The following is an 18,838-nucleotide window of genomic DNA, read 5'->3' as shown; positions in this document are numbered from 1 at the left end:
GACAAAAATCGCTTACCTGCGTAAAGAGCTAGAATTGAAGATTATGCAGGAAGATGATGACATGAATGTTTTTCTTGCTGAGATTAAAGATCTCAAAGAACAGTTGATTTCTGCAGGTGAGATTATTCCTGATCATTCTCTTGTGCAGACTGTTCTTGATGCTTTACCTGAGACATATCAGACTTTTGCTTCCATCTTACTGAGGACAGACCTGATGCTGTCAAGTATGATACTTTAGTCAACAAGCTCTTGCAAGAAGCGCAGTCCAGGCAAAACAAGGCCAGGCAACGTGTAGTTGATCAAGCATTTATTGCTACTGCCCAGTAGCAGAGAAGAAGTGGTAAGGTAGCCCCTTCCACTGTTTCTTCTCCTATTAGTAGGTCTGCAACTTCTTCTCCTTCCACAGGTAGCAACAATAAGTCTGAGAAGGCTCTTGATAAAGGCAAGAAAAAGACCAGGTGCAACTATTGTAAGGCAAATGATCATGTCATTAAGAATTGCCCTAAGCTAAAGGCTAAAGAGGCAAAGAAGAAAGAGTCAAATGCAGCCACAATAGCGGATGCTTCTACAAATGCAGATTTTGCAAATGTTGTGCAGGATACAGAATGGGCGTTTAGAGTGTATTGCCAGTATGACCCATCTATACATGATGCATGTTTGACAGTTTCTGTTGACTCTCATGTTTGGTATTTTGACAGTGGTGCTACAAAGCACATTACCTCGCATCGTGATATGTTCACTTCTCTTGAGGCTGTCCCTAATGGGAATACTGTCACATGTGCCAATAATGCATCTTACCCAGTGAAGGGCGTTGGTAAAATTATGCTTACGACTGCAAATGGCAGCGCTTTCACACTTTCAGATGCTTTGTATGTGCCAGGGATAAAGAAGAATCTATTGTCTGTCTCTGCGCTTGCTAGACTTGGACTTGTAGTCAAATTTGTGGATGACAGATGTACTATTCATGATTTGACTTCTGGTGATACGATTATTGTATCTGGCACCTTGTTTCGTGGGCTGTACAATAGGCTCAATTCTTATGACAAGTGTGTGGAAGATTCAGCAAATGCAGTTTTTGATAAAAAGGTAGTTTCCGATGCAAAACTATGGCATGCTCGTTTTGGTCTGTTTAACTTTGCTAGTTTGCTGCGTTTACAGAAATTTGATATGGTTGCTTCATTGCCCCCTCTTGAGGCACCATTAAAACATGTTTGTGAAGGCTGTATTTTGGGCAAAATGCAGCGTTCTGCGTTTCCAAAGGATGGTTCTGTGCGGGCCACTCGCAAATTACAACTTGTACATAGTGATGTATGTGGGCCTATGCAAACTCTGTCATTTGGTAAACACTTGTACTTCGTGACTTTCATTGATGATTACTCAAGGCATGCATGGGTATATCCACTAAAGGCAAAGTCTGAAGTGTTTTTGTGCTTCAAACAGTTTTTGCTTATGGTTGAAAATGTATCCAATTGTAATGTGGGCACCCTCCATTCTGATCGAGGGAGGGAATACATGTCTAAAGAGTTTGATGCATTTCTGGCTAGTCGTGGGATAAAACACCAATGTACAGTGCCGTATACCCCTCAGCAAAATGGTGTTGCTGAGAGAAAAAACAAGTCACTTATGGAGATGGCACGATGTATGGTCAAGAGCCAAGCTTTGCCACATGCTTTTTGGCTTGAAGCTGTCATGTGTGCTGCATATGTACTCAACAGGTGCCCCACTAAGGCCTTGCAGTCTATTACTCCATATGAAGCTTGGCATGGCAGGAAATCTTCTATTGGTCACTTGCGTGTCTTTGGTTGCTTGGCCTATGCTTTAGTGCCTGTGCAACAACGCAAAAAATTGGATGATAAGGCTGTCAAATGCATTTTTATTGGTTACAGTGCTGAGAGCAAGGGTTACAGATTGTATCATCCGCAGTCAAAGCATATCTTGATTAGTCGAGATGTTGTTTTTGCAGAAGATGCTGTGCAGCCTTTGTTATCATGTACCAAAAAGACAGGTGTGAGCTCACGGGATGTATTTGATACGTTGTTGCCTCTATTTACAGGTGGGAATTCAAATGTAAGTCCTAATGAGGTAAATATTCAGCCTATGCAGATTTCAAACGACATCATAGATCAGCCTATTTCTGATGTAGATTTACAGGATATAATTCATGAGGATAGGGCTGAAAATGAGCAGGCTAGAGGTATGCCTAAATGGCTGGTGCAAACCTTGCGTGATAGTAAAATTGATGCACCGATATCTAGTCGTACTCATTCAGGTTTTCAGCATGCCTCTTATGCATCAGATTGTTATGCTTTGGCTGTGTCTAGTATGTGTGAAGAGGAAGAACCTCTTTCATTTGATGAGGCACAAAAATCAGAAAATTGGTTGGCTGCAATGCAAAGTGAATATGATGCTATAATGAAGAATGGTACATGGTCTTTGTGTGACTTGCCTATTGGTAAAAAGGCCATTGGTGGATGTAAGTGGGTTTTTAAGTTGAAACGAAAGCCAGATGGCAGTGTTGATCGCTATAAGGCTAGGCTTGTTGCAAAGGGTTATGCTCAAGAAAAGGGCATCGATTTTGATGAGACCTTTGCTCCCACTTGTCGTATGACTACCATTCGTAGCATTTGTGCATTGGCAGCTCATAATGGTTGGAATGTACATCAGTTGGATATAAAGACTGCGTTCTTGAATGGAGATTTACACGAGGAGGTGTATGTATCGCAGCCTCGTGGTTTTGTTCAAAGAGGGCAGGAAAACAAAGTATGCAGGCTGAAAAAGGCTTTATATGGTTTAAAGCAAGCTCCACGAGCTTGGTATGAAAAGATACATGCATATTTGACTGCACATGGTTTTCAGAATAGTCCAACAGAAAGCACTTTGTATGTTAAACGTGTGGATGATATACATCTAATCATTGCTCTCTATGTTGATGACATGCTGCTCACAGGACCAAATGAGAGTCATATTGCTGATTTTAAGGCTGATTTGAATGCCTCTTTTGAGATGTCAGATTTGGGACATTTGCATCATTATTTGGGGATACAATTTAAGCAGTGTGATGGAGGTATTGCTTTGTGTCAGACAAAGTATATTGAGACATTGTTGCGGAGATTTGGCCTTGAAGACTGCAAGCCTATTGCTACTCCAATGGAGACAGGTTTGAAGTTGAGTCTTCATGATGCTGGAGATCACTTTGATGTCACACTCTATCAAACAGCTGTCGGTTGCCTCATTTATGTATGCATTACGAGGCCGGACATTTAGTTTGCAGTCTCATACGTGAGTAGGTTTATGCATAGCCCAGGGTCTCAGCATTGGAAGGCAGTTAAACGCATCTTTTGCTACTTGAGTGGCACCATACATCTTGGGTTGTTTTATCCCAAGGGGGGATCGTTGCCGCCAGATTTTGCTTTTTCGGACTCAGATTGGGCTGGTTGCTATGACACAAGAGTGTCCACAAGTGGTTTTTGTTTCATGCTCGGTAGCTTATGCATATCTTGGTTGAGTAGCAAGAAGCAACCTACTGTGGCCACTTCTAGTTGTGAAGCTGAGTAGCTTTCACAGCTACGGTTGAGTGTGTGTGGCTCAGACGGCTTATGGCTGATTTGGGTGTTGGACAGGAGTCTGCCACCTCTATCTACATTGACAGTCAGAGCGCATTGGCAGTTGCGAGAAACCCAGTTTTTCATGCTCGCACAAAGCTTGTGAACACTCTTGTACATTATCACTATGTCAGGGAGAGACTCTCAGCAGGAGAGATCAACGTGGCCTATGTGCCAACACAGGACAACCTCGCCGATCTTTTCACAAAGGCGCTTCCTCGTGAGAAGTTCGAAGCTTTCCGCAAAGCTTTGGGCTTGCTCCCCTTTGTGGATTGATCTACTTCGGGCATGGCACTCCCCTATACATGAGTGCCAGCTCTCGTTCACACCATCACTCCCAAGGGGGATTTGTTACCATATACATAGGCAGTGATGTGTGTGAACACACTTAGGACCGCCGAGGCACTTTTTCCCTCTTTAGGAGGTTTTTTCCCCCGGCTTGTATATACGCCCATCATTCTAGGGCTAACTTATCTTTTGTACATTGACACAATCTAATACACATTGTGTGTGTACATTCTTGCTTCTTCTTCTCCAAGCTTTGTGTGCTTTCCTGCAACCCTAATTCTAACAATAAGACGAGATATTTTTCCATCCAAAAATATCTAAAAATTGAATAACCTCTCTCTTGAATATTTTCTCTCTCTAGGCCAAAAGAGGGTAAAACAAGATCTTTCTTTTATTTCAGAGAGGGGAATAATTGTAAGATCAGAAGGGGAGGTTTTTACACCTGCACACCTCAAAAGCCGAAGGGAGGAATCTTACATCCTAACCCACTTTAAAAACGCGAGATGTCCTCATCTTGCAACATTAGAGGACAATTCATTTCCTTAAGATCCAACCTCGGTCCTTGGAAACATAAGGTAAATTCCATCATATCTAGGCCTCAAGCAAGTCAGGGATTCTATACAATTGCGGTACTTCCATCTGAAGACCCAATTACCAATTTACGAATTTCTGTTTGAATACCAATTTGTATTTAACTCTAATGTGTGGGAAATCCCCAAAAATAAATTTGTGCATATACCATCTTAGCCAATTATCTTAAATTTTTTTTTATTGTCTCAGACTCTCAAGTCTCTCCCATGAAATCTACACCTTCAAAAAAAATCACATTCTCTCACTAGAATGTGCAATTTAGAAAAAATAATACATGAGTTAAAATTATGGCATAGGAAGAGAGATCTTACAAAATCTTTATATCCTAGGGTAATTATAGATGGTCGAAAGGTTATCTTTTGGTATCTTTTAGGGACAAACAAAGTGAGGACAAGGTAATTGTGGTTAGGGTTAGCAGGGGGCCCATGCATGAATGAGCCCTTCAAACTCTACTTCTTATTTGAAACCTTTAAGATAGAATATCACATGGATTTTGGTTCATTTAGCCTCCAGTGTGCATGCTTTAGTGATTATTCTTTGTTTAGCTCTTCATTAGCATTCCTTAATCTTGATTTAAAAGTTTAACATGTTCATCTATAAAGATCCAATTTGTTTAAAGGAAAACTACTAAACATTTTTTTTAATGAAATCATGTATTACTCAATTCCCACATTTTCTCTCCATTTATTATTAACATAATGGTCTTACGTCTCCTTTTAATTTATGCAATGACTAGAATGATAAAATTCCTTTTTGGCAAAGTCAACAGTAGAATTACATGCACTATTTTAAAAGAATATATATTTAGAACAACTCATGTCAAAAATTAATGCACAAGGTTTTTGGGAGAGGTCTAGGAGAGGCCAATTAGTGCCTAAGTATCCAGGGGCAAAGAGCTATGTATGCTATTATCCAGGGGCAAAGAGCTATGTATGCTATTATCAAATAGCCATAGGAACTTTGATTCTTTTAATTCAACACGTAAAGGCTATATTGTTAGGTGTAAAATATATGGTTATTGATACACACAAGAGAGCTCTATATATATTAGGTGTTCGAACTCATGTGTTGTCCAAAGGAGTTCAGATCATGAGGTGTTCAAATGAGTATGGTAACTATTTATATTAATCAACAAAAGGAACATTGTATGCTTTAAAATACCTAGTCATCTTCTTTTGGTACCTAATTTTCTTTTTATTTAATTAGGAATCAAGAAACATCAATGCAAAAAGGACATTCAAAATTATATCTATTGAGTATATATTATAAAGTTCTATGGTACTTTTTTGAGTACATGTGCATACATAATGCTGAATAGGTATATGTGGCATATCATGCATAATGTGCATTATGCATTGTGACCACACAAGAGGTAGTAGAGAGAGATGGCCTATTACACTAACGTGTAATACGTATATGTGACATGTCATGCATAATGTGCATTATGCATTGTGCTCACACACGTCACTGTATAGAGAGACGGTGTAGGAAAGGCCATGGGGAGGCCTTTCCCTAGAGGAAAATGGAGAGCCGGCGCTAACCAGTGACCCGTTTTCCTAGGGAAAGGCCATGGGTTGGCCTTTCCCAACCATCATGGTCTTGTGGAGGAGTGGAACTATTTTTTTAAATTCTCCTTGTTGATGTGGCAAATTTTTATTAGCTCTCTATTTTTTATCATTTTGTGTGTTGATGTGTCAAGATTTTATTGGCCTTCTATTTTTTTAACATTCTCATTGTTTATGTGTCGTCAACCCATGTGCTTTCATTTGAATAAAATTCCCATTGTTGATGTGTCAATATCCTATTGTGCATTCTTTAAAAACAAAGTTTGCTGATTTGATGGATGGGATTTATTTTTTTGAAAACCCAAGACCATGGTAGCTTACTTACTCCCTCTTAATGCGACCAAACGAGAGGGAGAAAATGCACCAGTAGTAGAGAGAGACGGCGTGAGTTTTTGAATGACTTAAAGGACTGGATAGCTATACAGAAGAGAAAGATGTCGAAGGGGTAAGAAAGAACGTTGACACAGAAAGGCGGGAAACTGGGGAAGATGAAGCAAAGGTAGGCTCTGGCCCTCGTATCACCACCATCTCCCACATCCCCCTTTAAGCTTCTCACCATTTAATCCTGCATCGAAGACTTTCATTCTCCTCGGGCGGTGGCCCTCCCAAGTGCATGGGCAGCATCAGCTTCACCTGCAAGATCAAACCAAATGCTCAGCAGTCACATTCCCTTAGCTTTACCTTCAGCCTCCCATCAAGTCCTAATCCCTCACTCAAACCCTTGGAAACCCAATACAGAAGAACAACGGAGAGGAGAAGCCATCATTGATGCAGTAATGGATGAAAACTCCAGGCTGGCACAGGAACTAAAAGAAGCCAAAGAACAACTTCAACACATGAAGAGCTAGGAACAAGTCAAAGAGCCCTCCCCCATGCCAGCAAAAGAACCAACCCAACCTTCAGCAGGTAGCCCAACACCAAGCAACAACCAACAACACCTCACCAGGTATGACCTCTACCAACACTGTGCATGTAAGCTTACCAATAGAACATGTCAGAAGCAAGGTTGAAGACTACTCAGAAAGATGCTTGGTTGGACTACTTTTTGGACCAAGACCCCCTATGGAATCAATGAGAGCATGGATAAGGGAAAGCTGGACACCTCTGGGAATAGAGGTCACCCTAACTCAAGCTCTTGCCAAAGGCTACTACTTATTCTTATTCAAAGAACCAAGTATGGCAATGAAGGTTATTAGCTCAGGGCAATGGATGTATAGGCATCTCCCTTTCTGTTTCATGAGATGGACAAAGGACTTCAATCCTGATGGCCCCAAACCCTCAGCTTATCCAGTGTGGGTAGAACTCCCTAACCTCCCCATTCACCTGACCCCATGGATCAAAACCATATTATCACCCCTAGGTCAAGTCCTTGGCACCAAAGCTGTCTTTGATTATACAACCTTGCTTGGCACCCTCAAGTTCTAGTAGAGCTTGACCTTTCCCTCCCTCTCCTACATGAGATTGCTATAGGGTGTGGTGAGTTCTCCCATATTCAGCTAGTTCTTTACAAACACCTTCCCAACTCCTGCTTCCACTGTGGAAAACAAGGACACCTTATCAGAAACTGCCCCATCAAGCACCCTCAGATCATCCTACCCCAAGTTTCTGAAAGAAAAACCCCTCCCTAACCCTAGCCAAGCCCCCCTAACCCTGGCCCTCAACCTTCTAATGAAAACCCAAAAGAAACAGAGTTCATCCAAGTCAACAGAAGGAGACCTCCTAATAGACCCAAACCCCCTCAGACCTTTCTCAAGCCCAACACGTACTCAGTTTTAGCCTCTGTACCAAACCCTGATGATACAGAAGAAGAAAATGAATGTGTAGAAAGCACCCCTATAAACAAACAGAGGTTAGAGAAGGAAGTTGACAACCTGGATTCAACTGACATGGATACCACAGTCATCCCAGCTCCTGAAAAAAGCTCCAAACCACAAGCAGGTAACTCCAATGAGATGGAGATAAGCAAAGAACTCAAGAGGGGCAGAGCCCACCTGGGAACCTCCACCCCCCAGTCTAAAGGAGGTCACAACAAACCCCCAAACAAAAGATAATGAAATTTGCAAGCTTCAATGTCAAAGGACTTTCTGACCCAAAGAAAGCCCAACTAGTCAGATAATGGATTAAATCCAAAGGTCATCTGGACATCATCTCTAGTGGAGATAAAGACTACAGGTCAGGAGCTGAACAGAAGGCTATACTCCATCTCCCCTGAACACTTTTGGTTATACTCATTACACACTCATGGAAGTGGAGGCCTAGCAGTTGGCATCCATAATGACTGCATCCAAGACCTAGAAGACTTTCACATTGACAACAACAATCAATGGATAGCAGTGCTCATGAACAACTTCACCTATGTAGGAGTATATGCTCATGGCCCACCAAAACAGAGGATTAGAACATGGAGATCTCTACTAAGGCTACAAGCACCTGTTTTGATTATGGGTGACTTCAACATGGTTGAAACCCTCAAGGACAGATTCAACTCCAAAGGTCAAACCTTGTTTGGAACAGAGAAACAAACTTGGGAAAAAGTTAAACACAAGTTCAATCTGCAAGACTTGGGGCAAGAAGGAAGCTTCACATGGCAAAACTACTCTTCTAGAGAGCTCACCAGAAAAGCCAGATTAGATAGATCTTATGCAAGTGGTGAAATATATACTAAATACAATAGGTGTGAATGCTCAGATGACACTGCATATCAGATCACTACCCCATCATCACTACCATGGATGATCAAGACAACAGACACAAATCTAGCTGGTTCCACATAGACCCTGAACTATTTAAGCTGCCTCTAGTACAAGAAGAAACCAAACACATCTGGAACTTCTTCTTCAGCAATAATCTTTCCCCAGCTAAAGCTTGGAGTCTATCAGTTAAGTCAACCCAAAACTTGCTCAAGCAGGTCAGAAAGGAAGTTACAGCTCACAGAATCAGCAGATTAAAAAAACTCCAAGAGCAGCTTCAAGAACAAGAATCCTCCACTGACCCTACTAATGTCAATCAGCTCAGAGCCAAAATTAAAAGAGAAGAAGAAATTGCCCTCCAACATACCAAGCTCTTTACCAGGGAATGGTGGGTAGGAAAAATTGATAGGCCTTGCCCTGAAATGTTTAAAATGCTGAAGGTCAAGCAAAGGCAAGAACATATTCCCTTGCTTAAAAACAATGATGGAATCCAAGCTACCAACCAAGAGGAGAACAAAAAACTCCTCACTGACTACTTTCACAACATCTTTCAGGAGGATGGTCCTCCCTCCCCAACCAAAACAGCTGCAATGGAGGCTATCAAAGTAGCCAGATCCAAAACTGTCCCAGCCAATATAGCCTCCTTACTGGAACAGGACATCACTCATGATGAAATCAAAGATGCCATCTTCTCTCTCAAAATCAAAAAGAGCCCAGGTGAGGATGGACTTCCTTCTAAATTTTTTCAAACTTTTTGTGATTTGCTAATAACAGGACCAATAATCCAAGTGTGGCAAGAATCTGTGAAATATGGAGCCCTGCCATCAACAACCAATGAAGGCCTTATCAAGCTCATCCACAAAAAAGGCCCCAGAGAAAACATGGCTAACTGGAGACCTCTTACAATGCTCAACAGTGTGTATAAAATCATTGCCAAAGCCTTAGCCCTCAGATTATCCAAACACATGAAACTCTGGATAACCAAGGAACAAAAAGGGTTTATCAAAGGCAGGTATATCCTAGATTCCATCATTGCCTTATGGGAAGGGATTGAATATGCAGAAAAAACCAATCAGGACTTCATGTTTATTAAGATTGACTTTGATAAAGCTTATGACAGAATACAGTGGGACTACATCCTCCAATCACTCAGAGATATGGGACTGGGCCCCCAATTCACCCACATGGTGAAAACCTTATTTGGAAATGCCAAAGCCAAAATCATCATTAATGGAGAACTGTCTGGCCCCTTCCCCTTAGAAAAGAGTATCAGACAAGGATGCCCCTTAGCACCCCTACTGTATGCAATAGCTGCAGATGGACTAAACTGGCTAATCAAGGTCAAGATCAGCAAAGGTGAATTGATTGGCATCACTTTACCCAATGGAGAACAAATGTGCACTCAGATGTTTTTGCTGATGACACTAACAGCCTAATAGCAAATGATGAAGAGAATATCAAGGCACTCTAGAGATGCCTCCAAACCTACTGTGAAGCCTCAGGCTCCAAAATAAATCACAGCAAGATAGGAATCAAAACCCTCATTGAACCCCCCCCTTCTTGGCTCCTGGAGATAGGTTGTAACATCATTCAGGATGGTGAGATCTTCAGGCTCCTTGGTATCCCCATGGGATTCAAGGTGACATTGAGAGACAGAAATGGCAATGGGTAATGGAGAAAATAGAAAGCAAGCTACTAAGATGGAAAAGAAAGCAACTGTCACTAGCAGGGAGAATCATGGTGTTGAATCACTTCATCATCCCATCTACTATCTACTTTCTCAACTGCTGGAGGCCCCCAGACTCTAACCTTAAAGACTTCACCAAGCTATGCAGAAATTACCTATGGGGAGGGGACCCATGGAACAAGAGCAGACCTAAAGTAAAATGGGACACTTGTATCATCCCCAAAACTAAGGGAGGGCTGGGGATTAAAGATATCAGGCATTATGCTGACAGAATGGCCTCAAAATGGATCATCAGAGCCTTAGAGAACCTCACAGAAGATTGGGCACAACTGCTGCTCAAAGACACCCCCAGGTTCACTATCACAGGTCACAATAAATGGTGCAATCTCCCCATCAGCACCATCGTGGCATCCAAGCACCCTATAACCCCCAAAGGGAGTGAACTAGTAACATCCATATGGAAAGCCTGGTTTAGAATCAAGAGGTTTCTAACCATTATCCCCAAGGACAACAAAGCAGAAGGAATTTTAGCCAACGATTCTTGCTGGTGGTCTATACTCCCCCTGACCCCCCTTGAACCAGAGGAAGGGAAGATAGCTCTAAATCTGTACAAAAAAGGACTAGCTACCTGGGCAGATATATTCAACCACCACAAAGGAACCTGGCTAACAAGAGCTGAACTTGTAGCCAAATTTGACAGTAGATCACCAGAGTTGGATCTAATCCAAAGCAAAGCAGTTCAATGGAACCAACAGGAAATTTGGAAAATAAGCAAACCTCCAACCTTCAGTATCTCAGCTTTCCAATGAGTAGAGAGCAAACCTCTACTCCCAATCCCTAATTTCGAAAGAGCTCAGCTCCTGCAATCCACGTCACTCTCAACCGCCGATGGAACACCAACTGGGATCGGAAAAAATGGTATAACATCCTCAGTGAGCTGTGGAGCCCACATATCAACCCCAAGAAATCATGCCTAGCATGGCTGACAGTTTACAGAGCCATATGGACTCAGGGCAAGGTAGCAAAATTGCACATCTCCTCAGATCAATGTGCTAGATGCGGCCTACCGGAGGACGACCTTCACATCTTCATTCAATGTATGCACATATCCAGCACATTCAAAGAGCTGCACTCCACTATTCAGATGTGGGGCAAGGATGTCAACTGGAAGAATCTAATGTTAGGGGAAAACATAGGATGTTCAACAGCACTCTGGAATGTTATCAGATGTGAGTATCTATGTCAGGTCCTGTGTGTTGCTTCCCCCCTTCATCATCTGGCTGCTGCTGCTGGTGGGATCAAGCTATGAACATTTCTGCACTCTGCAGGTAATTGTAGAACTGACTAAGAATTGGCACTCAGGCCACAAGAGGCAGATGAGATGGTCACAGGCTACAGCCACTCACACTGTCGCGCCCTTGTAATCTCATTATTACTAATATGCAAAACTGACGGGACCTGTTATAAAGCCCCGATTTGTAAGTCTCTTCTCCTATAATTCAAATCACGCCTTTTTTTGAAGAAAAAAGAAAGATGTCGAAGGTAATGTTTGCAATCGTGGGTGAAATCAGTTTGATTTAAATATAAAAGAAAATGTCATGCATGAATGATTTTGATTTAAATAAAAGAAATTGTCATGTGTAATGTTTTTTATTGTGATGTTTTTATCGACATGGGCAAGGTTCATGGCAAGACTATGTAGAGAGAGCAGGTTGTAGCCTTTCCCGACAATGTGAGAGACGAAGAGGGTGCCCAATTTTTTCTAAACCGGTGGACTACATAATATGGTTTACTCATTCCCAGAGGAGAGTATCTTGTACAGACGGCTGCAGCCTCCGTTCTTGGAAGCGCTCCCTCTCTCTCTCTCTCTCTCTCTCTCTCTAATTAATTAGTACACCTTCTAATTAATGCTTCTTGATCCGTATTGACAAACGCAGACAGCTCATCCAGCTCGCCAAGCATTGGGGACCGGGGTATCAAGACCATCAACGTCGTACGGCGGGATACGTGGAAAGACGAGCTCAAAGCTCTAGAAGCAGACGAAGTTATCAACTCGGAAGCCGAGCTTCCGAAGGTCTCCTCATTTAATTAGCTACATACGCACGTAATTTGAGCAATTCGCCTGAATTCGTGTAATTGGTCTTAATATCCTTAGAATAGCATTGCTGATTATTACCGTGTGTGTGTGTGTGTGTCTGCGTGCGCATGTCACATCATCTAGACTGTGGTCGCCACTGTGAGAGACGATGGCAAGGTGTTCATATACGGTGTGCTATTGGGCTGGGACATCACGGTGAGCGCGGTGGAGCTGATGAGGGGTGTGCAACAGTGCAAGTGAGCTGGTGGTGGCTGCTTCCCAACTACATCCCCACTGCTGCCAAGCAAGCCCATGTTGCGACGGAGGTGATGAAGCTCTTCGAGCAGAAGATCATCACACCCCTCTCCGGTCAAAAGTTCGTGTTGGAGGACTTCGTAGCAGCCATCGCAGAATCCGAGAAGCAGAGCCGAGGTGGAAAGGTTCTCCTTGTGTCAGCTAGAAAGGGTCCTCGTCCTAGCCGAGAGCGATGGGTGGCGGACATTTTGGTCTCTCCACTTTGGGCGTCCCCCCGGACCCGGTCAACTTGTTCCTCATCAAATATGTGCAAAATGTATGTAGAAGATAAAATCATGAGGATTAAATCTATAAGGCAACATATAATTTTATGACGTAATGACATAAACTATTCGGAAAAAAATATAATTCTCGATTTAAAAAGAGGACCACAAAAAGAAAACCATACATATTTTTTATTTTTTATGGCAAAAAATCTTATGGATTCACATTTGAGAAAAACATACTTGAAATGTCATTTAAAAAAACAACTGCAGAAGACGAATTGAACTACCTGGGATACTGATCCAACGATATCGCACCTGAGTTTTCACGAGTGGTACTCACTCGCAACATGATTGCCAAATTTCATGGGTGACGTTCTCTGGAGGGAGGGAAGATGACCTCCTCATTGTAGCGGCTGCGTGACACCTCGGCGATGGTGTCTACGTCCACGTTGAAGGCGGTGGCCACCACCTCCTTGGGGATGCCCGCATACGCTGAGTTAGCACCCGCTAGGAAGGACAAGGAGGGCATGTCTGGTGAGAAGAGTGATAAACTCGAGCCCGTCGACAATCTTGATGGACGGAAAGAACTGCGGGATGACTAGCACGTTGCCCTCTCACACCTCCCCTTGAAACACCTCTTGCCCGTCCCCGCTTGCCACCTCGATCCTTCCCCTGCCCCTGGTAATATATAGGATATGGTGGGCATTGCGCGCGAATGATGGGGCATAGATGGTGTTCTGCATGGTAGGAAAGCCCATGAATTATTAATGGTAAGAGAACAAGGGTGTTTTGTTGGTTCTGATCGATTAGCAAGAGGCAGATTGCAACCGTTGGCCGTTGGAAATTAGAATGCAAAGAATAAATCGCAGCAGCCCCCTCGCTCGACAGGTTGCACCGTTTAATAATATCATTAGTAATTCTAAGGTTTTCCTATTATGCCTCAGAAAATTAATGAACAAACATTTTTCACTCGTTATCCGCCCCTATTAGCGTGATCATTTTTATATAAAAAAGAGGTATGGCAAACCTGACCATTTGGCTTACTTTAAACGTTAATTTGGTGATCATCATTTTAGAAACCATGCTTTTTTAAAAAAGGTTGGTTGGTGGCCTACCTTTTCTCTACAAGAGGGAGGCCCATCCTTTTTGATGCTTGAGATTTTTTTTTAAAGGGTTTGTGTGTCTCAATGACAAAAATAAAAGATAGTTTGGCCAATGCACTTTTTTGTAGCTCAATGTAAAAAATCAAAATGGTCTTTGTTTGAGATTGATCTGCGTGGAAAGAAGGTCTCATGAAAGTTCTTATGGACCTCCTTGTGGTTGCAAAGCTATTAAGAATAGATAAACCATGGATAATTCAACATTAGGACCTCAATGGAAGGCTTCTTGGGCCCTTTTATTTGGCAGTTTAAGGGAGTCAAACCTTTTCGCTTAAGAAGAAACGTTTTCTAATTAGAAGCTTCAAAACGGCTACTTTATTCGAATTTGAATTTTGGGAAAAAAATGGAATTTAAAATCTAGCGGATAAAACCATATCATGTAGCATATCTATGGAAAGCTCTTGATGCGTAGATCATGGATCTGTAATCTCCGCTCAAATCGGAGCTTGTATGTAGAAGTTATGGAGGTCCGAAAATTGTAAAATTGCCCCCTCCCCCCCCCCCTTTTTGGGGAAAAAAGTGCACCCTTTGACCACTCTTACACCTCTCTTAAAAACCCAACATTTCAGTCCACATGGCAACCCCCCCATTTGGCTATTCCTTAATCACCTTGATTAGGCTGGGGCAAATTAAAGGGCCCAAGAAGACCCAATTCACTTCCTAATGACCTTATCATCTTGCGTGGTCAGTATTTTGATTAGCATTTGATGAAGTTATTTACATATTTGATCTTCCTTTTAAAGTGATGGCTATTGAAAATGATTGCAAGGCACCTTGTGCAAGTACAGTTAAGCTCTAGGGCACATTAAACTTATCCCAAAGAGAGCTCATAGGCTTACAGTAGGGGACTGGCACCCAGTCACCATGCTGAACACCTCATACAAGGTGTTTGTAAAGGCCATTACTCAGAATAAAATTCATTTTACCCCGGGTAATTGATCCTAACCAATTAAGATTTGTGCATGGCTGGCAGATTCATGAAGTGGTGTTTAATATTCAGTGTGGAATTGACTATGCATTATCCCTCAATCAACCGTATATGCTCCTCAATCTTGACCTGGATAAAGCATATGACAGAGTTAGATGGGATTTCATGCTAGCTATTTTAGAGAAGATGCGATTTGGACGAGCCATGATTGGGATGGTCCTCCGTGCCTTGTTGATCACTACTAATGCAGAAGTTATAACCAATGGGATGGCAGTAGGAGAGTATGCATTGCAGAGATGAGTTCGGTAGGGGTGCCCTCTTGCCCGGCTCCTTTTTGCTGTAGTCACAGAGCCACTATTGGCTTACGTTCGCTACTTTCTGGAGAGAGGACTCATTAAAGGTCTTCCCCTCCCAGAAGGAGACCAGGAGATGACCACCCAATTCTTTGCTGATGATAACAGTTCTATTCTGGTTTATGAAGAGACTAACATTGATGCGTTCTTGTAGGTAGTGGATGAATTTTGTCAACTGTCTGGTTCGGTGAATAGCATTGCTAAAGCTGAGGCCCTACTGTTGGACAGAGAAGATAGACGAATGTGGGATCTCAAATATGACTTTAAATGGATCCCCCACAGGACTCCATTTAGGCTGCTGGGTTGCCCCATTGGCACGGACATCAGCAACAAGCAAAGGTTTGACTCGTTCCTCCCTTGACTACAAGGCAAAATGACACACTGGAGTAAAGCCTCTTTGTCTTTTACTGGGCGACTGGTGGTGCTCAAACACGTGTTGCTATCCTACACGACGTATCTTACCTCTTACTGTGCCCTCACCCCAATACGGAATGGGGCAAAATTAATAAAATCTTTCGTGACTTCCTGTGGAGTAGAGCCGAGGGACAGAGCTGGCATGCAATCCCATGGGCACAAGTCTGCTCCCCCAAGAAGAAAAGAGGCTTGGGAATCACTAACCTTCAAGTGAGCTCTAAAACTCTCACACTCAAATGGCTATAGCGGATTGAAACAACGCGCCCATGGGGAGTAATCACTAGATATTTTATTCAGAATGCCTCAAGCCTTCCTGGGGGCAAAGGCCAAACCTATCTCGGAAACATAGGATCGCTCCAAGAGGCAAGTGGTACAGTTAAACAATTAACTCTTGTGAATGGGCTGGTGGCTGGATGGCAGGAGCTTTTCACCAATTTGTAGTTGAAAGGCCAACATCCTCTCACAGGCAACGGGGCAGTAGGCGAGAGCATCTAGTGGTTGGTGTGCAAGCCACAAGCACTGTGGGATGTCAACCAGACCCGCAAAATTCACAAAAAAGGGCATGCAGACATGGAATGATCTCTCGGACAACAAAACAGCCCATGGTTGGAATGGGATATTATTGCTTATTGGTTTGGTCTTTCTCCTCCCGCTCACCATTTGGCCACCCAATTGGTCCACCTGTGCTTTCTTATCATGTATGTACATTGGACTGGTGTCCATGGTAGTTGTTTATGATGCTAGGGATTGATGCCACTCATGTGATACTGTAGACTTGGCTTTCCGTTGGGACTTGTGCCTCTATGTACATGCCCGGAAATGCTTGGTGGATTTGTGTTCCATTGGGTCTGGTACCTCATGTACTTGCCTGGAGCACGTCTATTTTGGTATAGTCTCAGGAACGGGGATTGTCCATACCAATGCTGCATTGCATAGCATCTTTATGTGCTTGCTTGCAATTGAAATTGCATGCTGTTTTCATGCTTGCTTGACCAATGTGTAGTTTCGGATAAGGGGACGCCCCCGTCCGTGTGAAACTGTCTGCTGACATGGTTATGTGGCATGTGACAAGTGGTAAGTATTGGTCATAAACTTGGCCTTAGGAGTTAGCACTAATTTATAAGTGAGTGTGTACACACTTCATTAAGTTTTGGGCGACCAAAACTCACTTATAAATTATGACCAGCCCGGTGTTCATACACACTGATGTCCCAAGGTGGACATAACCCAATGTCCACCGCCCAGATCTTATCCCTTTTGTACAAAGGGAGTAACTAGCCATGTGTCCACTCTAGCTTGCTCCACAAAGCACCTGTCTGCCACCTACACTGGACAACTCACCTCTTCCTCTCTCTAGAGTTTGGTGCCTCCTTTCAATGAGGGCTGTTGGGCTGCATTTTCTACACATTCTCCTTCCCAACTCCATTTCCAAGCTTGCTAAGGTGATTTTCAAGCTTCCTAGAGTGTTTTCGGATGCTAATCACTCTCCTACACACTCCCAATGACTGAAATTCAGCAAAACAGCTCTCTTTATTGTTGTAATTTCGAGTCTTTTTGCTGAAAACCCTAATTTCAGCCCTCCTTTCTCAAGTTGAACCATAGGGGAAGCTTTCCCAAGGTTCCCTTCATCCTTTTGAAGACTTTTGTAAGTGAAGAAAGGCGACAAATCAAATATCTCAACACTCTAAGGACTTCCATCATGAAGACTTCCGCTGTCATCGACTGTACTTGCTATTAGTAAGCTTTTATGCTTAAATATGGGAGCAAGTAGCAGGAAGGAGGAACCGGATTACAAGATCACATACCCTATGTAGTGTTCTCGTATCCTACGTGCTCTCTTGCAGATTGTTGCTACCATGTGTTGGTGGAACAATAGAGAGCAGGTGGTAGGGAACATGGGCACTTGAGAGGGTAGTGTGGATTGCAAGTCTACATCGACAACCACTTGTTTGCAATACTGTATTCATATGCATTGGTATGGAAATCTAGTCAGAAATGCCCATGCCACTATGTACTTGATTCTCCCAAGATCAATATACTTTATTTTAGGGAGGGATCGGCCGTTCCGGCTCATTGTGTGTCTCTTATCAATTCAGCAATTTACTTCTTGTATTTGAACAAGTGTCCAACAAATCTTAGTGTATTTAAGTGTATTGATTAGCATTGTGTTCAACCAAGTTACACTCGCTACCCTACAAGGTGCTCCAGATGCACTCCCGTTTCCTTGGCCAATTACTCTATGCCTAAAAGCTGAGAATTGGCTTGCCAATTGGGCCACCAACAAGGGGAAACCGCTTCCTGAATGGAAAGGAGCTAATCTCTACATGCCCTAAATGCATTAGTTTGGGTGTCTCGCTCACCGATGGAAATCTCCGAGCTCTATCAAAAACTGGGTCTAACATACGGTGGCAATATGGTCTACAACGTCGTCTCTGTGGGGTGAATGTCTTCCTCTAGAGGCTCTTACATCTCAAGATCCCCATAAGAGACAGACTCACTAGCTGGTCCCCAATCTCACCGATGTGTCCATTCTGCAACACCCATAGGGAGGATCCGTTTCACATCTTTTGGGCATGCCCAACAGCTCAAGCTCTATGGAGAGGAACAAGGAAATGGCTGGGCACACATCATCAGTTTACATGGAAACACACTTTGCTCGAGGACGTCACTTTTCTTAATCTGGTAGTAGCAAGCATCTGGCCTTGGGTCGTCAGATACACAGTCCTGCAATAGATTTGGCTGGCCTAAAATCAACTCGTCTTTCGACGTTACCCTCATATGCAGCGCCCTGAATGGAAGGAAGAAGCGTTTATAGAAGCAGAACTAAAAGTACTCACTGGCCCTTTTAGTTCTTAGCTACTGGACTCTGCTAAGAGGCTCCTAATCAATCCCTACCCTGTGGTTCACAAGCGACAACTAACCTCCTTTTGTAATTAAATGATATTCAATAAAGTTATCCTTT

Source organism: Cibotium barometz, chromosome 11, assembly GCF_041138505.1.
Source record: "Cibotium barometz isolate CiBa-2024 chromosome 11, ASM4113850v1, whole genome shotgun sequence".
Lineage (NCBI taxonomy): Eukaryota > Viridiplantae > Streptophyta > Polypodiopsida > Cyatheales > Cibotiaceae > Cibotium > Cibotium barometz.
Note: the sequence above shows the minus strand (reverse complement) of the source record.